The sequence below is a fragment of the Alligator mississippiensis genome, chromosome 9 (assembly GCF_030867095.1).
Source record: "Alligator mississippiensis isolate rAllMis1 chromosome 9, rAllMis1, whole genome shotgun sequence".
Lineage (NCBI taxonomy): Eukaryota > Metazoa > Chordata > Crocodylia > Alligatoridae > Alligator > Alligator mississippiensis.
In genome coordinates this window covers 15,216,889-15,235,122 of record NC_081832.1, presented here as the reverse complement: position 1 = coordinate 15,235,122, position 18,234 = coordinate 15,216,889, and the positions used below count along the sequence as shown (strand labels likewise).

The following is an 18,234-nucleotide window of genomic DNA, read 5'->3' as shown; positions in this document are numbered from 1 at the left end:
TTTAACAGTTGGGTTTTAGAACTACGGCACTTTTTTCATATTATTTTTCCGACTAAAAATAAAACTACAAACCTCATATTGTAGAAAAGCTATAATCAAGCAACTTTGCTAAACATTTTGAGAATAAAGGGGAAACAAGGGAGGATCATTTGAAAAATGATAAAAAAGAATATTGCAAAATTCCTCAGATATGCGCCCTGTGACTTTAGTACCATTATAAAATGTCTGGTTTTTGTAACTAAACTGAATTAACTGTTTCCCCCCTTCAGTATTGCAGCATATTTTTAATTGAAAGTTCTATTTTTTTTAAGTGTTATACTATGCTGCTTTTATCTCTAATATTCTTTTCTTTTGATGAATTTTTTTGCATTCTCCTAATCCTTACTACTACTCCTTGGGAAGTGTTTCTAGGCATATGAAGAAGGAAAATGTAAAGACATTTAGTGGTCTTTCACTTTTATGGCAGCTATCAACTGTTCTGAATTATTGATATGATGATATACAGCATTAGGCACGATTAAATGGTACTATAATGTACCAGTGGTGAATATCTGAATTTCCTATGTTTAAAAAAAAAAACCAAACCCTAAAAATGTTGCACTCAAGAGCCATGTAGGCTCTTGAAAACTTGTGCAACATTTCTCAGAGCATGTACTCTAAATTTAAAAAATATTTAAAAGAATATGCATATATGGGGAAAATGAAACAAGCTTTATTTTGAGTATGTGATTTATATATTGAAATAAATAATTTTCTGTTCAATTAATGTCTCTCTCCCAGCTGGCAATAGTTGTCTCACAGTTAACTAAATATCAGACAGTATAGTAGTGCTTGTCAAGCATGTATGATTATGGTTTTGGGGGGTTTTTTTGTTTAGTAACTTACCGTATATTTCCACCCCCCTTCTTCCTTTAATTATTTAATTGTAATAGAGCAGCATCAGCATCCAGTTCACTCTTTTTAACAATAGATTCTATAAATCAGCTGGCAAGATGACTTCTTTTTTTTTTTTTTTTTTTTTTTTGTCCCTTATCAACTTTCTGGGTAAAGGAGATCTTGAAGATAAGCTTGAGCTTGTCTGTCTTGCTGAAACTGGCTCTGGTTTAGTGCTTGCAATCATCTATTTAGGTAGGAGACAATGTAGTATCCAAAGTGTATGTGTGTGTCTTCAAGTATAAACTTAAAAATAAAGGGTACTTGCAAATAAAAATACGCTGCAATACTGAAGGGGGAGAACAGTTAATGCAGTTTAGTTACAAATATCAGACAATTATGTTTTATAATTGTATGAAAGATGCGTGGTGCGTGTGGTTATAACAAAACAATAGCTTGAATCAAACCTATTTTAGATGTATAAATGACTTAAGTTCTGCACTTATTTCTTCTGTCCCTTCTTCTTGTCCATTCTGGAACTACCACATTATTGGTAGGAGGTCACTAGTGCCAAACATCTAGGTCATTTTCTATTTCAAATGAACGAAGCTTCTGTAGAGTAAAGAGCACCTTAAAACAGTTCATTTAGAAGTGGGATTTGACGTGGATCAGTGTATGCTTGCCTGTCAGAGGTGGGTATTGAGCAGCAAGTGTCATTTTATCTATATTTTGGCCTTGTGTACACTAGGTCTGCCATGGTTCTTTTCAGCTAGCTTGAGGAGCCAAACACCTGGGAATAAAATCAAAGCTTGACTAAGAAGATCACAGCTATTGAGTAGGCCCTCTAGATATTTCTCCCCCCCCCGGTAAATTCTAAATGATGGTAGATAGCACCCTGTTTTTTTTGTGTGTTCTTGTGTTGTTTTAATGTTGTTTCCTAAGGATGAACTTTTCTGAAAATGTTTGTTGTTGACACAACTGTTTCCACTCAAGTTTAATGATAAAAAAGCTCTCAGTAAATTCAGTGGAAGTGGAGTAAGGCCACTTGTGAGTGCTTCTGAAAATCCTATCTGAGATATTAAGTTACAGTGGCTTAAACTGTTTAGTACATAAACATTAAAGACTTTGAAAGGGCTTGACACAACTTGAGAAGTATGTTATGATCTTTCAACACGGAGTTTAATCTGCTCAGTGGAACTGGCTACTACTCATCTTGTGTTGTTAAAAATTGACGAAGGACTGAGTCTTGACTCAGCTTTCAGAAAAAAGAAACCTGCTTCTTATGTGACAATTAGGATAAACCCCCCATTTTCAAACCTTTTTCACCGTCTGACTTGGTAGTTGTAGTGAAGTAATCATATTTCATTGACAAACTGTATCTGGTCTCAGATGGAAGAACTGGGGAATTAGCAGCTTTATAAAGACCAGACTGCATTCTAGACACAAGCAAAGGGTAATTTTTCTAATAGTTTTTTATTAATGTCTTTCTGTGGAAAGTTGCTGATAGTTCTAAATTTCAATATACAGACTTCTGGTTAAAGCTTCTATTTAGTATGCCGTATCTTGTGAAAACTGCGGGTACTGGATACATTTGAAATTTATGCAACCAGTGACTTGCTGCAGTGGGGAATTTTTTGTCTGGCTGAGGACTATTGAACAAAGTCTGTTTGAAAACATTTTACCTTCTATTACAACAACCAAAGTCTAACAGAGAGAATACATATATGCATTTATTTTACTTTATGCCTTTGGATTTTTTGAAAAGTTAGGTGTGTCTGTGATGTACTTCATGCTCATTAATAGGGAGGAGGAGGTTTTGCTTTTCTGGAGTGGAAAATGTGATTGGAAAAAAACAAAACAAAAAGAGAGGTGGAAACAAGTATAGTATTTCTTTTTTTTTTTTTTTCAATTCCTTTTTTCTGTTGATGAGATTTCAAGTTGTGTGTGTCCTTTTGATGTAACAGAGTATATACTTAGGATGTAATATTTAATTATGAATTATTTCTTGAAAACTCTTAGAGAAATAAACACATTGATTTTTGTGTGTGGCATTACTAGATTTGACTTTAACATAGCATTGTAGCTTACACCAATGGTTTTCAGCCTGTAGCCCAGGAGCGGGCTGCTTACTGAGTTTTGGTAAGCCATTGAGGGCTGCATGAGAGGCAGCCAGGGGCAGATTAATATTAATTTTCTAAATTTTTTAGGGGCCTCACGTGCCGGATAGAATGTCCTGGCGGGCCGCATCCGGCCCACGGGCCTCATTTTGCCCACCCCTGCTGTAGTCCAAGGACCCCTGGGGATCTGCAGACTGTCTAATGGGTCTGTGAAAAATGACTAAGTCATGACTCAGTCAAAAGTGTGTTTTAATACAATTTTTTTAGGGGGCTGGAAATGAAAAGAGGTTGGAAAACCACTGGCTTACACCATTTAAAAGTTAAAATTTGAAAGTCTCTAAACTCTTGACCTTGGGTAGATATCACTGTGTATAATGTATTGCATATAGCTGGAGAAGTCAAAATTGCCTTTTGTAAGACTGCAGTTTGTGAAAAATGGTGTGCATTGCACTACATTGCATGACAGGTGACATTTATCAAGGGTAACAGGAGCTTGACTCATTTTCACATTTTTAAACAGCTTTCCAATCTTTACATGTGCACACATGTTCAACATATGTTTCAAAGCTTTGAACATTTTGTTCTGAAGTGTTTCGACTCTCATTAACACAAGGGCCCAAAGTATAAAATTTTAATGAGCTTCATACATCAAACTTGTGCATAGCATTAATTTTATGTAAACTGGCACTATAATGTAAATCCCTTAAGAACAACATTAAACATTTTAATGCTTTTAAAAATCTATTGCATACCAACTGCATTAATAAACTAAAAAAAAGTAATAGAAAACTTGTAGTATAATTGGGCTAGATTGAATATGTGATATGATGTTTCAGAAGCATGTAGATTCTGATTTACTTCCTATTTTATCTGTAAATGATCAGTACCAGATATGTGCCATAAAGAGAAGTGCCATTACTAATAGATTAAAATGTTAAAATGAGCCATAAGGTTAGAAGTTGATGATTTACCGATTAAAAAAGAAACTAAATTGATGCTTCAGTGATGAACAAATTGACTAGTGACAAATGCTAGTTTTGCTATAAAATATTTTTGCATAAACTTTTGTCTGGTTCTCATGTAAGAGTATAAAGGTAATATTTAAATGAAGCAGATTCTTCTTTTAGTATTATGTAGGTATATGAAGCTTAAGTAATTACTGAAAAATGTATTCTAATTAATTATTTAAATATTCTAAAACAATCAGATTTTATCATAATATAAATTACTTGCCTAGTATTTCCCATAATGTCACTTGGCAGAAGTAATTATTTCAGTGGAACTTGTTGGTTAATTTACTGTTAGTCTATACAGTATACCATACTATTTTTAGGTCAGCAGTTTCCTGTTACTTCAGTAACTCAATATATTGATATGCATATCACCTGACTTGATACATGGTAAATAGAAATCTTAGATGACTGGTGAAGATAAATTAGGTGAATACAGTTGTGATGCTAGACTTTTTTCAAATGCTAGCTGTGGTTCAACACTTAAGACTTTCTCTTCTCCTTCTGCAAAATAGTTGTCACTGTTGAAAAATAACTTTAGTGTCTCTCTCTCGGTTCAATAAGGTGCTAGTTCAAAGTTTTTAAATGTGTAACTTTATTTGGAATGCAACAACTTTAATTATTTAAAGCACAGATGAAATGAATGATGCCCTGATTTCAAGAATACCATGACATAAAGAAAACCCTCCTGTAGGACTTTACTACAAATAGAAAGTAAAAATATTGAGAAAATAGAACAAATAAATTATGCCTTTTTGCTAAGATTGTAAGCTTTCCATTCTATGACTGCCTACCAAATATGTAAAAAATTCCACTGAACCCTTACCAACCACATTGAATATGTGAGACTTGAGGCCTGAACACTGACATGTGATGAAGTTACTTATTTTGTGTTTCTGTTTTCTACTTAATGTTTAGCTTCTTACTAAGTTTAATATTAACAGAAATTCTGCAATTAATGGGCTTGTTTTTAACTTGAAATCTCTTTTTGGTATTACTCATTCAAAAAAAAAACCACAAAAAAGAATTATTGCTTTATATTTGTGATGAGTTTTAAGGGTATTGTCAGGCTTTTATTTTCAGTGGGGAACACTTTTTTCTTTTATTATAAACTTTTTCTCAGGGACTTCTCTATCTAGGCATTCAGTTATATGGATCCTTCTCTTATCTGTGATCTTGTATTTAGGCAAAATATTTGTCACTCTGGAACAGCAGTGCTGGGAAAGCACTTAATATATTTTCAGTTATCTAATGATGTCTAATAGCTAAAAATTAAGAGAAGCTAGTGGTCTGTGATCAGTTCATTGGCCATTTGTCCATGGGCTGGAATGTCCTGCCATGATCCAGAAAGCTTTAATTATTAAAAAATAAATAAATTAATAAAAACCCCCCCACCCATAAAGTTGTAAAAGTCTTTCAGCCTAGCAAAACCATGTCCACTAGGTGTTGCATGTCCCTTATGAGAAGTTTGTATCCTTGCAGGGTCTAATAATCTGAAGCTGATTCCATTTCCAGGCCCTTCAACAGTGTCTATAGCAGGGGTGGGCAAAAACTGGCCAGTGGGCTGGATCCAGCCCACCATGTGATTCTCTTTGGCCTGTGGCTGCCCCTCTGAAAGCCTGCATCTCTCCTTTCTCCTCTGTGCAGAAGGTGCTGGCTGCAGCAGCAGCTCTGGCTGCAATGGCCAAGCAGCCACCCCCCTCCCAGCAGGGGGGCACTGGGGACAAGAAGATGGAAGCTTCTGGCCAGGCTTCTCCATCTCCTCATGCTGGGCACTTATGGACAGCGGAGGTGGTGCAGGGGGAAGGGGGTGGGAAGCCCCTGGTGAGCCAGGCTGTACTGGGCTGGGAGGAAAAGGAAATGAAGCCATACTGCCTGTTCCCTTCCCTCCCAAAGGTCCCAAAATGCCCCTTGGTGACCCCAGAGGGGACAACCCAAGCAGGGGTGGGGGGATGAAAAAGCTTGTTTTTAACTTGAAACCTCTTTTTGGTATCACTCCATTCAAAAAAATCACACACATACAAAATTGCTTATATTTGTGATGAGTTTTAAGGTGTTGTCAGGCTTTTATTTTCAATGGGGAACACTTTTTTTTTTTTTTTTTTTTTTTTATTTATTATAACTATTTTCTCAGGGACTTCTCTAACTAGGCATTTGGTTATATGGATCCTCTTCTTATCTGTGATCTTGTATTTAGGCAATATATTTAGGAAAGTGAAAGAATTTCTCCAGGGCAGTGTGGCAGATGCAGGGAACCAGAGAGCAGCAGCAACAAGCCGGGGGCTTGGTGGGGATGGATGGCTCCTGTGTCTCACCATGTCCCTGTGGGCTGAGGCAGGTTGGTTGCTCAGAAGTGAGAGGTACCACTGCTTCTAGGCCCTGAGAGTGCGGGTAGCGGGGCTGGGGCCTGGGCACCTGTGTGGCAGGCTGTGGGCATGGTTTGCCAGACCCATTTGTTCCAGCTGCTTGGCACCAGGTGGCTTCAGTCGAGGGCTTGGCTTTGTTTTTCCTGGAATGCTCATTGTCTGCTAGTGTTGTAGCATTCACAGCCTTAGAGCATGGCTGCAGGGAGGGCGCAGGGGGACAAACAGGGTGGGTGTACACAGACTACACAGGATGGTTGCAGAATCCACAGGTCATAGGATGGACAAATACAGGACACACTATAAACAGGTTACACACAGGACAGGGATACAGGAAAAACACAGGACCGACACAGGACATACAGGATGGACACATGCAGAATAAACAGGATGGACGCAGGGATGCACAGAATGGACACAGAGAAGACGGATCTACACAAGACGGACACAAACCACAGGAAAAATAGGACAGATTCACAGGATGGACACAGGACCGACACAGAACAGACACACAGAGGAAAAGCATGGGTTAGACAAAGAATACACAGAATGAATGCATACAGAATAAACAGCTCTGTCTGTTTTCCAGGATAGACTTGCACAGGACACACAGAATGGACACATACACCCACATGCACATGCTCCACCCAGGCCATCTCCAAGTTATGTAACTCATAACGGCTCATTAAAATGCCCATTGCTCTGAGTTTGTTTTTAATATGTTATAGTAGATGTTTGATTTTTCTAGAAAATTGCACGGCCCTCAATATTTCACCAGAACTTGTCAAGTGGCTCTCCAGCTCAAATAATTGCCCACCCTTGGTCTATAACCTTTCTTTGCTCCTGCTGGATAAGGAGCATCTAGAATAAAGCATTTTGGTTCCCTCTGCAATAAAAATGTATGTGATCTAATGAATGGCTAGGTTCATCTATGAAAGAATCATTTGTAGGATTCTTTCCAAGTCTACATTGCTATAAATACAGTGTGTCTGAGTGCTAAGAGGAATTTGCATGTAAAACAAAACATTTTGAAAGTGTTGGAGATTTGTTGAACATTCTGCTATTCCCTTTGTAATTATCTAGTACAGGCTTTTTTCTTATTTTTTTCCCATCTTTTTACTAGATTACTAGAGCTAATCTTTTGTTAGTTGATTTCTAGAGTTTTACTGATGGCCCCTACAATTTTGCAATGGTAAACTGTGAAAAAAGAAGCTCATAGTCTCATTCAAAAGCTGCAAATTAAAAGAAACTGTGTGTGCAGGAAGGTTAACTTATATTAATAGATACGTTTTGATTTGGCTTGTTTTTAGCAACTTTGAAAATTATTTGAAAAATTGTTGCCCTGGTTTGGCTATTTTGTGTATTTTGCCAGTGTTACAGTGAGAACAGAAGTTAAATCTTTCATTTTGCATAGCAGCTCAAAGGTATTTGAGAACTGTGGTTTCATAGCTAGCTAAGCTCAGTCTTACATACAGCTTGAGCTGTGTGCATGTCAGTAAAGGTCACAAAGTGAAATGGAAAAGGAATTGGAAAAGAAAATGAGTAGAGTATTTGTGCCAAGTTTATTCCTTTTAATTATGAAAAGTCTGCATAATACAATTTGGAAGTTCCATAAAAATGCCTTAATTTTATTCTGTTATGAACTGGTATCCTCCCTTTTTATTTACTTTTTATTTTTTACTTTACATGAGGTCACAAGCAAATGTCTTTATTTTAAATTTAACTTTTTCCCTTTACCACTCAACATTTGTACATGTTCATCCTGTCTTTCAACTTTTTTTTCTTCTGCTGCTTTGCTAGACCTTTCCTTACCAAAGAGATTTTATTTCATAAATGCTAAATATTTTTCTACCTAGTCACCTAAAACTCTCTGACTAATCAGGTGATTTCTCTTTTACACTGGCTAATTACCCTATCAATCATTTTAGGAAGCTGCTTCATGAAGCTTGCCCATCCAGGTTTTTCTTGTTAGCTTTGTTTCTGATTGAGTTACATTAATGAATGAAATTCAAAATGTATAAATCTCCAAAGGAGCAACAGACCAGGAGGATACTTAAATGATGAAGTTGCATAAAATCTCATTTCTAGTTTTTAAATTGTTTTCATCCCTTCAACTTGCAGATACAATCTTGGAAACATGAATAAAATGTACTTTAACTCAAAAAGGCAAGGCATTTAAAAAAAATAGATTTAAAAAACCCAAAACTTTAAAGTGAATATGATAATAGGCCAGACTCATAATTTTTAATCTTTACACTGATGGGTGTTTAATCCCAGGTGTGGGAACACAAACAAATGCATAATGTGATTAACTTTCAGGATAAGAGTGAACCAATGAGTGAATAATACACTTGAATGCTGTTGTCTGTATTGGGTCCAAATTCTCTTCTGGTGGAATTCAAAGTTTTGGCTACAGCTGTGCAGATCTAAATTGTGTAGGTCCATGTTACTGATGTGCCCATCTTTCCTTTTAGTGGATGTTTTTGAAAAAAACATCTGAACTACAGTAGTCTGCCGGAAGGGTTAAGATTGTAGTAGTTGGAGGCAAAACATTCTCAAGGGCAAGCCCTAGCCTTTGGAATTCATTCAAAGTTCAATATGTATTTTCACCTGAACTCAGCTTGGTTTGGAACATGTTCCAAGACAGCTTTAAGTCTAAGGCTTTCACTCAAGGTATAGGCTGGCATTACTTCTAGATTCCTTTATTGGCAGTGACTAGAAATCTTTTCCTGGTGAAGGTGAATTTAACTTCTACAAAAATTAATATTTTAAGCCTTCATTGAAAAAGATGTTGGCTCTTAGGGTTGCAAAAAGAGCCTTTTAGAACAGTGGGGACCAACTTTTGTGGCAGGTGTGGCTCAAGTTATCTTTGCACCTTTCCCCAGTGCCACTCGGCTCTCCTTCTGCCTGAGCTGCTGATCTGCTTTCTGCTCCCTGCTCTGTGTTCCCTGCCTGTTCTGCTACTCTTTCTACTTTCTGCTCACTGTGCTGCCTGTTTCCTTCCTGATCTGCCATATGCCCCACACACAGGCTGCCCTTGCCATTTGTGGTGCACGGTGTAGTTTCTAAAACCTCTGTTGGAATATCAACTAATGGTTTTGTGTGTTTTTTTTTCCCCATAAAACTGTGGAAGGCATTTGCACTGATGGTGTTGCTCATACATAACCTTCCCAAGTAGCCTTAGGCAAATTGACAAAACTAAGTTTTGCTGCTGATCTTTGCAACGCTGTGGGAAATACTGACATTGTAATTCTTTTGGTTGGCTAAACTATGAGCTCTCAGAGTAAGAAATGGAGGTGCTGATATATTAGAGTTTAGTATGGATGGGACTGGGACTGTCCCCTGGGTCATTAGAAATCTGTCCTTTTAGAATAGGGAAAGAAGTGTGAGCTTTGAATTTATCAAACCCATTAGGAAAGAGATGAAATGAAGATAAATGGATCTGCTGAGTAGTCCCAAGGATAACTCCCTATTATGAGGTCTAATATTCAGAATTTCACTGATGTGTTCTCCTTTCCTATCTGTTTTACATTGGAGGAGGTAGCCAGTAAGCTTTTCAAGGAGTAACCTCAGAAATATTTGACAAGGCCTACTTGATAGTGTTTTCTTAAGCTTAATGTACACTAGAGTATGTTTATCAGTAGTTACACCAGCCCTACTGAAGAGAGCTTTATCTGTTATCTGAACAAAATAAACCATATTCAAGACTGCCTTTTGCCAGTAAAACTGAATATACACTAAGGTTTTTGCTAGTATAAAAATATATAAAATGGCACCCGTAACAAATATTACTTTAATAGTGACAATTTAAGTGTAGACTTGACCTTAGTCTCTGTTAGTCTTTTAATTTTTTAAACATCTTTAAATGTTTGCAGCTTCACAGATTAAAAAAAAGAGAAATGAAACTAAAGATGATACTTTTAGATACTTAAAGATGAAAAAAGTAGCTCATATGCTGTTCTTGTTTCTTTTTTAAGGTTGTTCTATTCTTCACGTAAGTGTATGCATTTGGTGGGAGAGATTTTTCCGTGGTAAGTATGTTTTCTAAGTTTTTTTTTTTTAAATTTTTTAAAACAGTAGCTCAGTAAGAATCTAACACTTAGCCAACATCATGATTGTTTGTGAGCTACTTCTTAATATGAGTCAGCAGTATTCTTCTTTTAAAAAACGTTAGATCTGTGACGATGGATGTTCTGTATTTTCCATACTCATTTTCCTCTTTAAGAAGGCATTCTAAACAATGCAGTACAGGGAGTTTTGTGTAGTTGTTAGAAAACTACAGTAAAGTTTTATCTACAATCAAAATTGTTGATTTTTGACTCATGAGCTTATTTTGGCAAGTTATCCTTATATGTTCCAGTAGATTGTCTTATCAAGGTTTTAGTACTTTAATTTTGCCTATGATGTATATGTTGATGGCATTTACCTATCTGTAAATCGCTTATTTGAAGGTATGGACAAATGTTTAATTTAGGTATTTTTAAAAGGAAGGGACAACTGCTGCTCAGGAGTGTACGTTATGCTGTAACACTTAATTCTGCGTGATCCTGTAGCGATACAAATGAGTTAAATCACCCTAACTTTGATCCTGAATGAAGCAGGGTTAAAATTGGAGCAGTTTTGCTATACGTTTATCACTACAGAATCCTGCAGATGCAACATCTGCATCGTAACAGCTTACATCGGTATCCTTTGACATTGCTATAGTTGTTATGAGTGGCTATACCCAGAAATATTTACTCAACAAACATGACTCAATTTTATTGGTGGGATTAGTTCCTATTCTTCATGGACAGAAATAGAAGAGCATGGCCTTTGTCCCATTGTCAGATGGAGCCAAGAATGACTCGAGTTTAATGTAAACTCAGACACTCTTAACCATATTTTTAGTCTTATCAAGAAAGAAACAATGGTATGTGTAGCTGATGGTTGTGAAGGGTGGTTCCTCTAACCTTTACTCTTCTAGTACCCTCATCTTCACCACTTTGTCCTGCTTCTTTTGTAGTGAGGAGGAAGAAAACTACTCAGAGGAGTGTAGCACTGAAAAATTTACTACTTTTTTGTGAACTTTGCTTTGGGGAAGGAAGCATTGCAGCCTTACAATTTGGAGTACTACTCTTCTAGGGGAGGTTAGTGTGTGGGAGATGGTCAAGAGATCCTTGGATAAGTAGGCAAAGATTAGGCATATGGACTGCTTTTACATGGGGAAGGAAGAGAAATAGCCAGAGCCCTCTAAGGGAAAAATATATTTTATTTGAAATGTGGGTCATTAGGTCATCCAATTTTTTTTAAAATATGCAAAGGCTATAAACTCGTTCTTTTTAAACTGTAGATAGTAAACTAATAGAAAGCTAAATTTACTGGTGTCTTCCTGAAAATCCTGGTGAGTTGACAGACAAGGTTTGTCTAGCAATATCTTTTATTGGACCAACTATAGAGCTGGGAAAGCTGTTAGATAGATATGTGACCCCTTATTTATTGCTTAATGGAACTGATTTTATTCCAAAGCTCTTTTTTAGTGACAAGATCAGACATCCAATATTTCACTGAATTGGCTCAGAACTCTGCAGACTTGTGTATTTCTTAATTAGCACTTGTTGACACTTTTTTTCTTCTGGTTGAAAGTTCTCAGGGCAACGAGGTGCTGATAATAACACCTTTGCTTGTCTTTTCCTATGTATTTTTGAATATATGGCTCCTATTACCATTAAATTTGAGTATCTGGTAGTCAGCAGTGAGGAACAATGTAATCACTCCACATAGTTGTCACGTATTACTGTTAACCTAATATTACGCAAACTTCATATTGTTCTTTGAACAAAATTAGTTTTATGGCAGAATAGTTCTACTCCTAACCTTGATATGGCTTTGTGAATTGGTATAGATATGCCTTCACCAATAAGATGCTGTTTTTCTTTTTTTTTTTTTGTTAAGTGTGACTCCGTTTTTTTTAATATTTAGCTTTGCTACAGTGTAATTGAACCACAAATTGTAAAACTATTGGTGAGGCAACACATTAAGTCTGCATCTGTTGCAGACAATTTTTGATAAAAAATGTCTTGCACCTGTAGTTTCTTTTTTTAAATTTGGATGTGTACTTTGGCAAAATTCTGAACAGTCTTGAAAAATTATACCTTGACCCAAAAAGTGAGGCTAGGTAGGAATGTTATTTAATATATGTCTTTCTAGATGTTCAGGCATTTTTAACACCCAAGTTAATATTGTTTGAAACATCCCATTACAGCTAATGTAGATGCATTCAAATTGTATTAGCTTAAGCAATTTTAAATAGGGTTCTTTTCTGGTTAGTTGTACATATCTATCCCACATGACTGTTTCAAATGCAGAGTTAAATAAAACTGTTTTCTAAATTTTAATCTGTTTTCTGCATTTGGGAAACCCAACAAGAATGAAACGAAGCTTCTATTCTACCTTTAGTTCCTGCTCCATGTATGTTCAGCATTTTTTTAATGTCTTTATCTGGTTTCCGTGATGCCCAGACAATGGTGTGTTTTGAGATTGTATATAAAATGGTAGGCTTTATTCTTTCCATGAATATCCCCTTTTGTTCAACTGCTTTTGTAGAAATGTGTCCATCATACCTAGCTGGTGGTTCTTCCTTCGGCAAAGACTACTTTTTTCCCCCTCTCCTTCTCTTTTCCTGTTACTCTCCCTGTGTTTTTATTAATGTCTCATGGCTCTCATCTAACATTTTTTAGTGCATTCACCATCATATTCAGTAAGAAATGAAACCAATTTTGTAATGCCACTCCATCATGCCTTCTAACCACATTCTAGCCCATTATCCACATCTTTCATATTGCAGACAAAAAAGGCTTGCCACCCCCAACCTCATAATAGCTTTATAGGGGGTCTATTGTTTCCATTCATATTGAGATGTCACAGATGTGTATACTCTTCTGAATTCTTTTCTCTCTTCCAGCTATAATGACCATTGCTCCTTTGATTCTCTTCTCAAGCAAATTGGAATAGTCTACACAAAAAGGAATTTAGGTCACAAATAACTTACATTTATTCTACTGGAGCTAGAGGAAGAAAGATGCCTGAGTATATTTTTAATTATTCAGTAAATGTGGTTGAAAAATATGGCAAAAATTATTCAGATAAATTGACACTGTCTCTCTATTACCAACTTGATTCTGCAGCCATAACAAAGTGTGCATTTTTAGTTCATAGCTGAAGTGTGTAATTAATGGATTATTAAAGCTATGCCCATCGCTTTATCAACAGATTAAAAGCTGTCTGATTGTGTTTCTCTCTGTGTATACTAGTGATTTGCTGCCAGGATGTCAAGAATGATTCATTAACTTTAAAAAATGTCCTTTTATTTGCTGTGGTTTTCTTTCTCATTTTAAGATGGGGAGACATCCAAGAATTGTACTTGCTATTTTTAAAATAGTATACATAAAGTACACACAAGGCCTGTATTCCTGCCACCTCTTTAAAGAGCAGAGGTTTATAAAGTTGAAATGGCACTTTCAGATTTTAACAGATAAGTACTTAAGCCTGGAATATTTACCCTGGCATAGTATCTTATTAAAGACAAATGGTTTTCAAGAAAAGAAATTTCAGATTGAGGAATTAATAGGAATTCAGAAAATTTTAACCAGTGGGCTAGTGTATAGTAATTAAATTGGTTCTTTAAAACAAGGTACACAGAGTAGATAGTAACACGCTCGTCTCTATCGGGGTATGAACACACCAGTGCTTGGAGCCAGTGGAGTACCGTGGGTCTCTGGCACCTGGGGGCCAATACTTGCATTTGCACAGTCTCCTCCTCCTCCCCCTCCCCCCCCCACCCAGGGATGATCCGAGCAGGGTGTCGGACTCGTGGCAAATCAGCCTTTGTGGGGCCCTGCCTTCTGCCTCACGGCACTTCCACGAGGGAATTAGCAGCGTGGCACACCAGCTGCAAGGGGAGGGGCAGCAGCAGGAATTTCCAACCAGAATGACCTAAGACAGCCACAACCTGCTGGGAGAGAGAGTGTGCTACACACAAAACGTGGGAGGCACCCCGGGGCTATTACCTCCTTCCACCCCCCCCCCCCCTTCCCGGTCACTATGCTACTGCTTGGAGCTCTTTCAAAACAGGAACCATTCAGAAGGGCATCAGTTGATATGTTCATACTTGCTCCAATTTTTAAGACTCCTTCATCCAGGGGTAACTTTGGAGTCAGTTTGCTGTGTGTGAATCATTTTCAGCTCATTCACACACAACAGTTAGTATACCAGCTGTTGACCTTTAGAAATGTTCTTCTTTTTTGAAAGGGCTCTGAGCATTCATGTATCCACACCCTCAGTGAGTGGCAGGACTGTCTTATATTAATTCTGAAACCTTTTTTTTTAAAGTAAAGGATTTATTTACTTACAGAAATCAAGATGAGTCTTAAATGGCCCATCAGAGGGGTATGTAAATGTAGCTAAAGCAGGCATCTACAAGAATAGGAAACTATTTTATATGCTTTGCCTTATAGCCATGAACTGTAACCCCTCTTCCCCCCGGTCCACCCCATTATTGATGACTACCAGGTTTTCCAGTTAAAGCTGACACTGAATTTAAAGTACATTAAGGCTAGGTACAGACATTCAAAAATCCTGAGGCAAAATTGGTCAAAGTTACGTGGTTTTTTGTAAGCAGTGTGGTTTAGATCCATAGCAAACAGAACACATACTCACCTTTTGGCGGGTGTACAGTTCATCACATATATATAGGCTGCACTCTATGTATTTATTTATCTTTGTAAGTTTAAATGACTTTTTTATTTTAAAAAGCAGAACAAAACAAAAATATCCCCTAGGATTTTATGGCAACACTATAATCTCTACCAATGTAAATTAGTTACTACTGCTAAATCCAAATGTGATTCTTAAGTTTTTCCTCCGTTTACCAGTTTCATAGTTTTCATATTTTGTAACAGTAATTTGACTATTACAAATTGAGTCGCCCTGGCCCCCCCCCCCAACACCACTGCCACCTCGAATGTTTGTGTCCTTGAAAGAGCTATGTATGTGAAACTGGCTGCGAGTTCTTACTGGCCAGCATTAACAACATTTGATGTGAGATTTACAATGTTATGAATAGCCAATGTTCAAGGCAGAATGAAAGCAAATTCTCTCTTAGTTACATTTTTGATATTTCAACACCAGGTAACTGGTAGTAGTGGACACTAATTTTGTGAAATGCGACACAAACGCCTGAGATCATTCTTTGTGATGTTTTCGGTACACAGTGTATGAGCTAGGGCACAAAAAACATCTGTGACCAGTCCTTTTCCTATTCATCAGTTAGTTTTTTGGCATAGCTCTCTGCTACTACTGTCAGGGTACAATTTTGCTTCTAGTCCTTGTGTTGCATCAAAATATCCTTTAGCAGCAACTGTGGAACTGTCCTATAGGTGTTTTTGCAGTAGGAGTCTCTAGAGATTGAGGTTTTTTTCAAGGTTAAAATCAGAAACTGGAGGAACTACTTAACTATTTCTGTAGGTATAACTGCACACCTGATGAAAGAGAGCAGCATATTAAACTGCTGCCTGTCACATACTGTCAGAGAGGTGATTCTGTCTGCATTTTGAGGCTGATTTTTTTTTTTTCCCCTCTTGTTTATGCTAATAGAAATTTTGGCTTTTCCAGTTTTCTAGGTTTCAGCCAGACTAATAGGTTTCTACCAGCTGATACTAAAAACATTCCCTGAAATTTTGAGATTGATCAAGTACAGTATTCAAACATTACCACATTAGAGAGAGAGAGGCGGTCGCACAGAAAATCCCATTGAGTTAACTCTAAGGCCTTGCTTTCTTCAACCAGTAAGAGTGAAAGTGGTTTCTGCCATGATGGCAGCAGCACCAGTAAAAGATCCACTTGATAATTTGCAGAATCCTTCAAGGGATTGTATGTATGATGGAAATAAAAGGATGTTGTTGTTCTCCTTTGGTGACCTTTATTTGAGACTGTGGAAGACCTTTATTAGCTTAAGTACACTATTGAGTAGAATTGGCTATAGTAGTATTAAATTTTGTGAATAGGGGCATGAAACAGAAGATGAATGCTTTGATAAGTAACCTGCCCAAATAATTCTCTTTTCAGGAGTTTGCTACAGTTTTCAGTTGATAACACTAAATTTAGGACAGGGTGGATGTAGTAAGGAGGCTAATATAAACCAGGTGCAAGGAATGATTGTTTACCTGCTGTTTGTATGATAATGGTGCACACATCCGTTAGAACTGATGGCAAAAGTTGAATTGGAAGACCAAAGCTGTGACTAAGACACTTGGGTTGTCATTGTGAAAAGTCTGTGCTGCTGGTTATCTGTTGATTTTAAAGTAATTTAATTTCTTGAATAGTGATATGAAGAACGCTGCTCCTTATCTGCCTTTACAGCCTAGCATTTGCAATTGCTTTCGTTATTTAATAATGAAAAGTTGTTAAACACAATTTTTTCTGTTCTCCAAGAGTTCTGGTAATAAATTGATAGAAAGTTTAAACTGAACTTCAAAGGTTCAGGTGGATATTTATTCTTTTGGGCATGCTGCTCTTTGGTAATATTTAATTGCAGAAAAATCAAACTTTATTTGAATGTGCTCATTGATTTCTTCGCTTTCTTTCCCCCCCGACAGCTGGTTTTAAACGAGTTCAAAAGCCGATTTAAACTTACTGTCTTATTTAACATGGAGCACATGTTAAAAAAACCAAAACAACAAACTGATTGTGTGTACACTAAAGTTTTTATTTTTTAAGAACAACAGTTGCCTCCCTCCTCCCCCCCAGCCTGTTACAGATTTTTAAGTTCTGCTTTAATTAGTTCTTTTCATTTAAAGCATGAAACCTTTTGAAACTAAAATTGACAGAAACACACATAATAAACACTAGCTGTTTAAAAGCATGGCTGATGCTTTTATTTATTTATTTTTTTTCTAATCTCTACCAAGATGGAAAACTTGAGGATCAGTTCAGAATTCAGACAAATATTTTACATACCACTTTGACCTGTGTATAATGAATCAAAAGTTGACCTCTTAGTCCAATTCAATTATAACAGTGTAGCAGTACTGGAATGAGTGAATACTAATTGTAATGCTATAGTAACATTGAACCTGCCATTCTCAGGAGATTCAAGCAGCAATCCATCAGGGTGCCTTGGTTCCTTAAGTCACTGGAGATGTTGGAAAATAAAATTGCAGACCAAAAATGTGCATTCTGACATCTTTAGAGTTTCAGGAAGGGAAATAGACTTGGTGATGACTGAGCAGCGGTCACGTGTGTTTACTGAAGCAAACTGAGTTTAGTTTAATTGTATTTCCTGTTTTCACCAAGAGCTTGATAAGTGCTCTTAGGTTTTTTGTAAGTGTTTGGTGTATTGCTGTCTTCAAGAAGAGTGATTATCATTGCTGCCGAATGCTGACTGATTGAGCTCTAGCTGTATATGTGGAAGGTTGTGTCCTCCCTTTTAAAGAAAAAATGTTTCCCTAGCTGATTGGTTAATTTAAGGTAAGAGCTCTTTATCAGCCTGCACATAGAAAATATCTCTATCAAGAACAATATATTTCATGGATTAAAGCATTGTATGTGAAGGTAATAAGTTATGATCATCACTAAATTTGTATAGCGACATTAATAAATACTAATATGATAGATACTGGTTATGCTATATGTATATTTTATATTAAGCTTTTATTTTTTTGGAATGTATAAATTATTAGAACTATTTTTAAGGATTCTACTTTTCAGAATTTTGGAAATAAAAAAGCATGGACCATGCTTAAACTGTTAATCTGGATTACTTTTTTTCTGTGAACATCAGTCTTAAAAGATGTTTCAGTATCTTTTACTGCTTAGTAAAACTTAATACTTTTT

At 36.7% G+C, this 18,234-nt stretch overlaps 1 protein-coding gene across 7 annotated transcripts in view; it reads left to right on the top strand.

Annotated features, from left to right (window-relative positions):
* The window catches only part of NCOA3 (nuclear receptor coactivator 3), a 146,134-nt gene that overhangs the window by 69,323 nt on the left and 58,577 nt on the right, over window positions 1-18,234 (top strand). For 6 of the 7 annotated variants that reach the window (XM_059733169.1, XM_019484538.2, XM_019484542.2 and 3 more), the window contains one exon: window positions 10,341-10,394. The exons of the other annotated variant lie outside the window; for it this stretch is intronic. The gene's annotated coding sequence lies outside the window, so the exon portion shown is untranslated. The remainder of the gene's footprint in view (window positions 1-10,340; window positions 10,395-18,234) is intronic. 7 annotated transcript variants of the gene reach the window in all.